The sequence below is a fragment of the Podarcis tiliguerta genome, assembly GCF_965153285.1.
Source record: "Podarcis tiliguerta genome assembly, chromosome: 6".
Lineage (NCBI taxonomy): Eukaryota > Metazoa > Chordata > Lepidosauria > Squamata > Lacertidae > Podarcis > Podarcis tiliguerta.
In genome coordinates this window covers 82869468-82878567 of record NC_139539.1, presented here as the reverse complement: position 1 = coordinate 82878567, position 9100 = coordinate 82869468, and positions in this window count along the sequence as shown.

The following is a 9100-nucleotide window of genomic DNA, read 5'->3' as shown; positions in this document are numbered from 1 at the left end:
ACACTAGCTCCCAGAATCTCATTTGCTATTCTCAATTGTCTTCAGTGAAGATCCCAAGAACAGTATTGCTAATCCCCCAAATTATAATTTTCTGTCAAAATGCCTGCAAGATACAGCTTCACATGTATGTGTGTACAGACATACTTTCATATCTGGTAAGAAGGGTCATAGACTTTCTATCCATGCTCCAAAGTCTTCCTAAACAGGAAGAGTTTAAACCTGAGGTTGAAGGGCAATAAGGAAAAGACAAAATAAACAACTCTAAACAGGGAGTTCCAAAGTTTGGGTGAAAATATGCTCATATTTCATAGTGGGCATCCATTCTGCTCACTTTGCTTATGGTCCATTTTGACAAAAATGAGCTGTTGTTTTTTTGGACATTTTCAAACATCAATTGTTTGAAGCACTGTGCTTGGTCCCCCCCCCCCTCCCAGTAGGCCAGTCAACTATAAAATGATAAACTTGGTAAATAATATTGTGTCTTTGGGATATGAAGTTGAGAAGCTTGACAGCAGAAACAAGACTTTTCCCTTCTCAGACTGTTCCAGTTCACTGACTGAATTTATGGAGTAAGAACAATAGGAGCATAGGTCAGTTGAGGGCTGTCATTATTTTTACTGCATGTTTTACCAGCATACTTGTTGAGTGCTAAAACCTACTTGAGATTGGCAGAAGAGGCTACATATGTAAATAACAGTGCTTTGCACATCCCCAGATAGGTCAGGTAATTTCATTTCGCTGCCGATACCGCAGAAGTAAAGTAACTGTCATGGTGCGATCTACTAATGATCTCAAAACGGCTATGCCTGCTTTGAAGTTTTGCCTTTTGTCACAGAATAAAAGAGTAATGTGGATCAAGGTGTGTGTGTGTAGAAAATAAACACAGAAAGCCTTAATTGGTGTGTCTTCTGAGCTGATATAATTTGGACGGGGGCAGAGGCAAATACAGAGAAATTGAGTAGAATTTCAATTGGTAAACCAGAACATGCAATTCTGTTACAGATCCTTTTAGAACTTTTAAGGAAGGCTACTGAAATGACAAACCTAGACAGCATCTTAAAAAGTAGAGACATCACCTTGCCAACAAAGGTCCGTATAGTTAAAGCCATGGTTTTCCCAGTAGTGATGTATGGAAGTGAGAGCTGGACCATAAAGAAAGCTGATCGCCGAAGAATTGATGCTTTTGAATTATGGTGCTGGAGGAGACTCTTGAGAGTCCCATGGACTGCAAGAAGATCAAACCTATCCATTCTTCAGGAAATCAGCCCTGAGTGCTCACTGGAAGGACAGATCGTGAAGCTGAGGCTCCAATACTTTGGCCACCTCATGAGAAGAGAAGACTCCCTGGAAAAGACCCTGATGTTGGGGAAAATGGAGGGCACAAGGAGAAGGGGACGACAGAGGACAAGATGGTTGGATAGTGTTCTCGAAGCTACCAGCATGAATTTGACCAAACTGCAGGAGGCAGTGGAAGACAGGAGTGCCTGGCATGCTCTGGTCCATGGGGTCACGAAGAGTCGGACATGACTAAACAACTAAACAACAACAAGAACAACTGAAATGAATGTATCACAGAATCCGTGCCCATTTGGCAAGGCATGGCTTCCTTTACCATTGGATAGGTGGTCATATTGTTGATGATGAACTGAAAGGGAAAGCGGAATTAAAAGGAAAAGGTTGTAAAAATAAAACAAACAAACAATTGGCAGATCCATTCCTTAATCCAGACCAGGATTCCAACATCCACCCCAGGACTTGAAGACAGGTGGAAAGTATGGAAGAATGAATATCTACCTTCCTCCGCCCTGCCCAAGGACGAGAAGAGCTGATAAACTGGCAGAACAGAAAGCACAGAGGTTACAAGCTCAGGTTACAAGACACAGTCATGACATGGGTGACTATAGGGAGGAAATGGGTGGAACTCTTAACTGGGAGCACCGCCATTCCTAGGAAAAGGATTCTTTGTTCTCTCGCCATGATCATTAAAGTTTCTAACTGGTAAGAAAACTCATTTTCCTTTCTTCTGCTTATCTACTGCTAAGGGGGGTGGAGGAAGCTGATTTTCTGAATCCTGACATGAGACTTTTCAGCAGGACTTGGAAGAAGGGAAGAAGGAATTGGGTGAGAGTGCAGAGGCTGGTGCTGGGGAGATGCCAAGTAATCTATCAGGAGGCATATCCATCTCACTGGTGTTGGATGTCCCAGCAGAGGAGAGAGAATCATCTGAACCAGCCTCTGCCCTGCCTCTTACTAGTGAAATCACTCTGGCAACTGGGGAAGTGTCTAATAACACACTGAGTTGTGTGGGCAGACCTTGTCTCCATCTCCAAGAACGCTCTGTTGAATGCACAAGCATGAACAAACCCAGCCTGCTTGCTTGCCCCAACCCCATTGCTCCAGAGCCAAAATATGTTAATGGCTGTGCCTCTCCTGCTCTTCAAAAGAAGGGCAAAGGGGGCATGTCACATGTTGAAAAAACATCTTAGCATGTTCCTAGCTTAGAGCTCTGCTTTGAACTCTTGAACCATGTAATCTGTAGCCTGACCTATGTTTAAGCCATGTAAAGATTTTTTTTCTGAATATAGCTGTTGGGAATAATCAAGGTGAGAGTCCAAGTACTGTGCCCACAAGTGGGAGCCCCAGGACAAATTGCAAACAAAACAAATTGTATTATTAGGAGAAAAATACTCCAAAATGCTGATTAATTTTCATGAGGACTTGTTAAAAAATCAAGTTACAAATTTGTTGGAAAGATGAGGAATAGGGAGAAACTGAAATGGACAGATTTCCCTATATTTCTCTATTCTTGCTCACAGTCACCCACCATAGGTCACAATACTGTTGCTGCCAGAGAGACCCAATCATGCTGGAAGTTGCACACCAAAATAGCATTTTGCCAGTGGTCCTCATAGCTGAAGGTTCCTGCCCACAAATTAGTTTGTAAACCCAATAGGCTGTGGACATATAGAACACCCTTGAGGAAGAAGAACGGGAACACAGGAGAGGAATGGGTGTCAGAGGTCAACAAAAGGTGAAGAGAGTAAGAATCTCCAGATTCTTCTGGCATCCAAGGCCACTAGTTGTAGAGTGACAGAAATCACATTTGGCAAACCCTGAAGTAGAACAAAATACCCTTCATTTCCTCTTCTATTTCTACTGAAATGTCTTCCTAAGTACTGACACTGCTGGCTCTGTTTTTGACAGCTGTGGTTCCTTGCTGTGGTTCGTGCTTCAAAACAGGTGAGGGCAATGTAATTCTCTTTAATTTTTAAATGATCTTCATCTGAACCAAAGACCAGCTGCAATGCTCACAAAGTCAATGTCTATCGAGCTGGAACTGCCAAGACCAATGGCATGGGTAGGTCGAATGGAATTGTGGAGGATGGCCAAGTTGCATAGTAATGGAAGGGCTGCCTTGGGCAGTATTGGAGGTATCTTCATGTTGTTGCGCCTCTCTCCTGCCAAACTTCTGGAGCCAGTGATATCGGCTGCTAGCCAGTTTCATTTCCTCCACCTCAGCCTTGCATACTGAAAATGCCACATTTAAATGCAATTCTCTTGTTCTTTTGTGCAATCCAATAAAATCAGCTCGGTTTGAACAGCAACCCAGAACAGATGTTCTGCATACTACTTTATGGAAGTTATCATCCACTTCTAACTTATCACCTCCCATCTAGTCATCTCATACTCTGCAAGGCAACTTGTCTTGAGCATTGTTTCTCTGTTTGCATTTTAACCAAGATTGTTAAGGGTTTGTGGGTGTAGGAAACCCTAAATTCCAGCTCAAGCTAGTGTTAGAATTTAATAAAGGCTTGTGTGTTAAAACTATGTGTCAGACACCGTGTGTTAGAATCTAATCAAGAACTGTGTGTATTAGGCTGTGCATCCGAAATGTCTTTAATCCTAGGAAATCAACAAGGGTTAAAAGTTAATTAAGTCAGGCTAATTTCCTTTTGAGGTGAAAGCCTGGGGATGAGCGATATATCATAAGGACACCACCGTTTCTGCTTAATTTGAATTCTTTGCATCCCATACATGATCATCATGGGGAAACTGAAAAGAAGAATTTATGTTGCATCCCTCAAGGAAGGGTCATCCATAGAAGGCTGAGAAGTGTTTACGAACTCATTTCTCGCTCACTTAAATTATAATAAGCTGGATTTGTGGGAAGATAATGTTAGAAGTTAGGCATTAAAGGAACTAGCAGGTGAATTTTGCAGTTAAAGAGCAGCTAAGTCCCTGTGCACTCAGACATCCCAACTTTGTTTATAAAAGCAAAGCTTCACCTGCAAAATTAATAACTGAAATAAGATATACAAACACCGGAATAAAGTAAACTCCGAGCACTGAAAAAATAATGAAACACAAAGAAGAGCAGGAGCAATTAGTGAGACCTGGTGGAATATTTCTACCTCCCCAAGCCGTATCTGAAAAACAAAGGCCAGTACCCTAAGTGGAAGATAAAAAGTGATCACATAATTAACAAAAGCCACAGAGAATGCAGAAGAGAGGTTGGCATTGCATATTACTGGGGGATATAAACCAAAATGATGAAAAGAGAGACTCGGTTTTCCATTTCTCAGGTAAGATAAAAGAGATGTAAGCTCTTGCCCTGACTTCGGGCGATGGCAATACTTTATTTCTCATTATCTCAAGTCTGCTTATGTTTTAAAAACCTGTATTTTTTTTTAATTAAAAAAAGAAACCTTCTCAGATGCTTAGCATCCTTGCATTCCTTTCTTGACACAAATCAGAGCGGTGCCCAAAAATCTCTAGTTTATTTTTCGGGGTAAAGACTAGGAATAACCCTGATCTAGACTTTGGTGCTATTGTTGCTCTTTCCATGGTGGCTGCTGCTGCTACTCTAGTCCTGCTTTTCTCCTTTGCCACTGTTTATTTCTCCTTGCTTAAATTTGTCTGCAACTCAGTGCTTGCATGTAGACATCTCCAGCTTAAAAAAAGGGGGGGGGGGAATGAGAAAGACCCCCTGACTGGAACCCTAGAGGACTGATGACAGTTTAAACAAGACAACACTGTGATCAATGGACTAATGTCCAAGATAGGGCTCTACCCTCAGGATAGAGCAGCTTCATAGGCATATAGGTGATCCATCCAGTTAAGGAAGTACACAATGGGTGAGAAGATGTCAACGTACTAGGTCATCAGACTTGACTATGACAATGACACAGAGGACAAGTAAAAACAATTGAGAGTAAGAGCAAGTGAAAAAAATTAATATTTAATATTTCCCAAAGGAAAGGAATAGCAATAATTCTACAGAAAATGTGAAACACTGTTTAGCACCACTGAAAATGTTCACAAGACTTTTAGTAGTTCAGCTCCAGAGCAGGTATCACCATGAAGATGTTCACAAGAGACTTGGAGTAGCTAAGCCCAGCTCCAGATCAGGTGTCACCATCAAGCTATCACAGAATTTCTAGTACAGGTTGAATTTGCACCTCTTGTGAGTTAGTCTTTCAAGCCAATATAATTTTCTAGGTGTCACTCTTTTTAGTCTAAATAAACCTTTGGTAAGCAGCTAGTCTTCTTCTTCTTCCTCCTAATTGTTTAAACCAATTCATAAACCAATAACTCATTGACCACTAAAAATGAAACATACAGTTTCATTATTACCTAGACAACATCTTAAAAAGCAGAGACATCACTTTGCTTACAAAGGTCCATATAGTTAAAGCTATGATTTTCCCAGTAGTGTTGTATCAAAGTGAGAGCTGGACCATAAAGAAGGCCGATCACTGAAGAATTGATGCTTTTGAATTATGGTGCTGGAGGAGACTCTTGAGAGTCCCATGGACTGCAAGAAGATCAAACGCATCCATTCTTAAGGAAATCAGCCCTGAGTGCTCACTGGAAGGCAGATCCTGAAGCTGAGGCTCCAATACTTTGCCCACCTCATGAGAAGAGAAGATTCCCTGGAAAAGACCCTGATGTTGGGAAAGATGGAGGGCACAAGGAGAAGGGGACGACAGAGGACGAGAAGGTTGTACAGTGTTCTCGAAGCTACGAACATGAGTTTGACCAAGCTGTGGGAGGCAGTGGAAGACAGGAGTACCTGGCATGCTCTGGTCCATGGGGTCACAAAGAGTTGGACATGACTAAACGAATAAACAACAATGAAACATATGTTGTACATATTTTTCCAAATTTATTATGGTATTTTTGTGATATACAAATGACCTGAGAAAACTTAGTATACGTATTTGTATAACATTATTCTTGTTTATACAACACAATAATAAAAAAGGTTTTAAAAAAATAAAAAATAAGCAGCTAGTGTTGTCTGCTTCTACAAAAAGATCTCAATACAACTGCTCAGTGAATCTGCAACTCCAACTCCAACTCCCACCATTGCTGACCAGTGCCCATGGTGGCTAGGACTGATGGGAGTTGGAGTCCAATAAAAGCTGGAGAGCCATAGGGTCCCAATTCCTGCTCTACGTTGTGTGAGAGAATGCCTTTTCAGAGTTAAAATGATCAAACAAGGAATGATGGATTGTCTTGAATGAACACATTTCTGCTTTTAGTTCAGGAACATTTTTCCATGGGACCCTACTAGGGTTGGGTGATACATCACTATATCATTCAAAACTGGTTCAAAGCCCATATCATGATATTGGTTTCATAATTTTTGACCTGGCGATATATACAGTGGTACCTCAGGTTAAGAACTTAATTCGTTCTGGATGTCCGTTCTTAACCTGAAACTGTTCTTAACCTGAGGTACTACTTTAGCTAATGGGGCCGCCGCCACCGCACGATTTCTGTTCTCATCCTGAAGCAAAGTTCTTAACCTGAGGTACTATTTCTGGGTTAGCGGAGTCTGTAACCTGAAGCATCTGTAACCTGAAGTGTCTCTAACCCGAGGTAGCTACTGTACTGTGAATAATGATGTTTGTGTGCTATGTAAATAAAATAAAAAAAATCAAGATGTGGGAAAACCGTGAAGCCTGCCAATGCCTCTACATAGCTCCATCCTTATTTCAGACTTTGCAATATATCAATTTATTGCAATGTTTAGCTGGTGATATATCACAATGTTGAAAACCAAGTGTCACCCAGCCCTAGTCCCTACCTATGCAGCCAATTTGGAAGATTTTCATTGTGTAAAAGGCCACTATCTTTGGAGATTGTTGTGGGAATTGTGTGAACACCTCAGATTGCTTCATCCAACAGGTGCAAAGTTTATTCTTTCTCTGCCTTTTTTTTAGTGGTTTCCCTCATATGTTCACAGAAGGTTATTATACTGATTGTGGGCGATGCATCACTAGGTTTCTGTGTTGTAAAATTAATGAGCAATATCTGTTTGCCGTTTACTGCGAGGGCTCACCGTGGCTTTTCTTGGATAAAAATTATACTGGCTTACCTTTGCTGGAAGTCCAGCAGTCGCAGGAGGATTAATGAACTTCTTGCCACAAGTCAAAATGATGTCCTACTGATACCATCTGGATGTCGGCTGGAATCAACTTCCTTCCTGCTGCTGAGAGCTTGGAGTTCAGCTGGTGATTAGCTTCCTATACAGAAGTCTTAAAAAAAATGGTGATTAATCAGCAGGATATGTTGACTGGTTGCTTTTAATTCCTCTGCTTGGTTGGATCAGGGGTCTGATAATAAAGACTTAGGCAATAAATGCTGGAGAGACAAAAATCCCAGTCTCATCAGATTGAAAATTACTTTCTCATTTTTTTATTTTTTTATTTCACCTAATAAATATTGGCTCTGACAATACATTTCCTTGTTCTTTGTAGATTGCAGCCCTATATAATTCCATCAATTTAAATCTACAGGCATAGGGTCATTTAAGCAATCATTTGGTCTTTTGTTTCCTAGGTAACAGACTTGTCAAGAGACAAAATATGGCCACCCACTTTCTTAGCCCCTGTTATTTGTTCTCAAGCTAATCCTTATAATTTATTGGACTCTTTATATTTCCCTCAGCTTTTTTATGTTCTCCTCCTCCTCGCATAAACTGACCTTAGTTTTAGATGAATGTTGAGCAGAATATATATTGAATGTTTCATTAGTACGGAGAAAAATATCACAATTATTCAGACAAAAACTTGGGGGGGGGGGGCGCCTTTCCAAATGGATGTCAGTAGTGAAAATTTCATGGAATTGAGAAGAAAAGACGGCAAATTGGATATATGACAGTCGCAAAAAAGCATTCTATGCCCCTTTTCTCCAGGGGAGTTATTGCTTGAGCTGAAAGTTAAGATGGGAGGAGAAGAATACATGACAGAAGTCAGCTAAATGGTGACTGATAATTTTAAAACAATTTCCCCCACATTGCTGCAGTTGCCTTACCATTATGGCTAGAAAAACCCAGAAACTCAATGAATAAAATGTTGGTGTCACTGCTAACTGAGAGGAATGGAGAATTCGCTCTATTGCACCAAAGCTCAGACTATTAGGATCACACTGACAGTGAAATATTGTGCTCAGAAATGTCCCCCCTGTAGTCAATGGGACTTACTTGCAAGTGAATATTGATTCTGTTTAATGACTCCAGCCCAACACAGTATGCACTAGCTAGGTTGTCACATGTGTACTCTGATAAACAGGGGCAGCACGTCCTGAGGCAAAGGGGCAGGTGTCACTGTTGGGATACTGCCAGGGAGACAAAGGCATCAGGCAGCCTATACGTCATCTCCAGACAATCCATCAATCTCCCATAGAACAGCATCAGTCAATTAGCGACACGAGCTCCAGACACATTCCAGGACTCGTGCACGCCCTTTTTGCAGAGTTTCCACAACGGAAGATTCACCCAGGAGAGCATATTTACAACTTTATTCAGCATTGGTCAGAACAAAGGAAAAACATGACTGCTTGCCTCCGTGTCGAGGAAACAGACAGAAAACAAAAGCTATATACAAAACAGAAACTCCCTGTGAGCAGGAAGTACGCAGGCTTGTGACACACAACAGCCTGCTCCCTTTTTAAGGAGGAATGGAAATATCCGAACAGTCACTCCTCTCTTTGGCAGGTGTTACAGCAGTGACCACAAAGTGGCAGCAACAGGTTCTGGTGAGATCTTGCAAAGCTCTCATTCCCCCCCCCCTCCCCCCCAAAAAAGAAATTC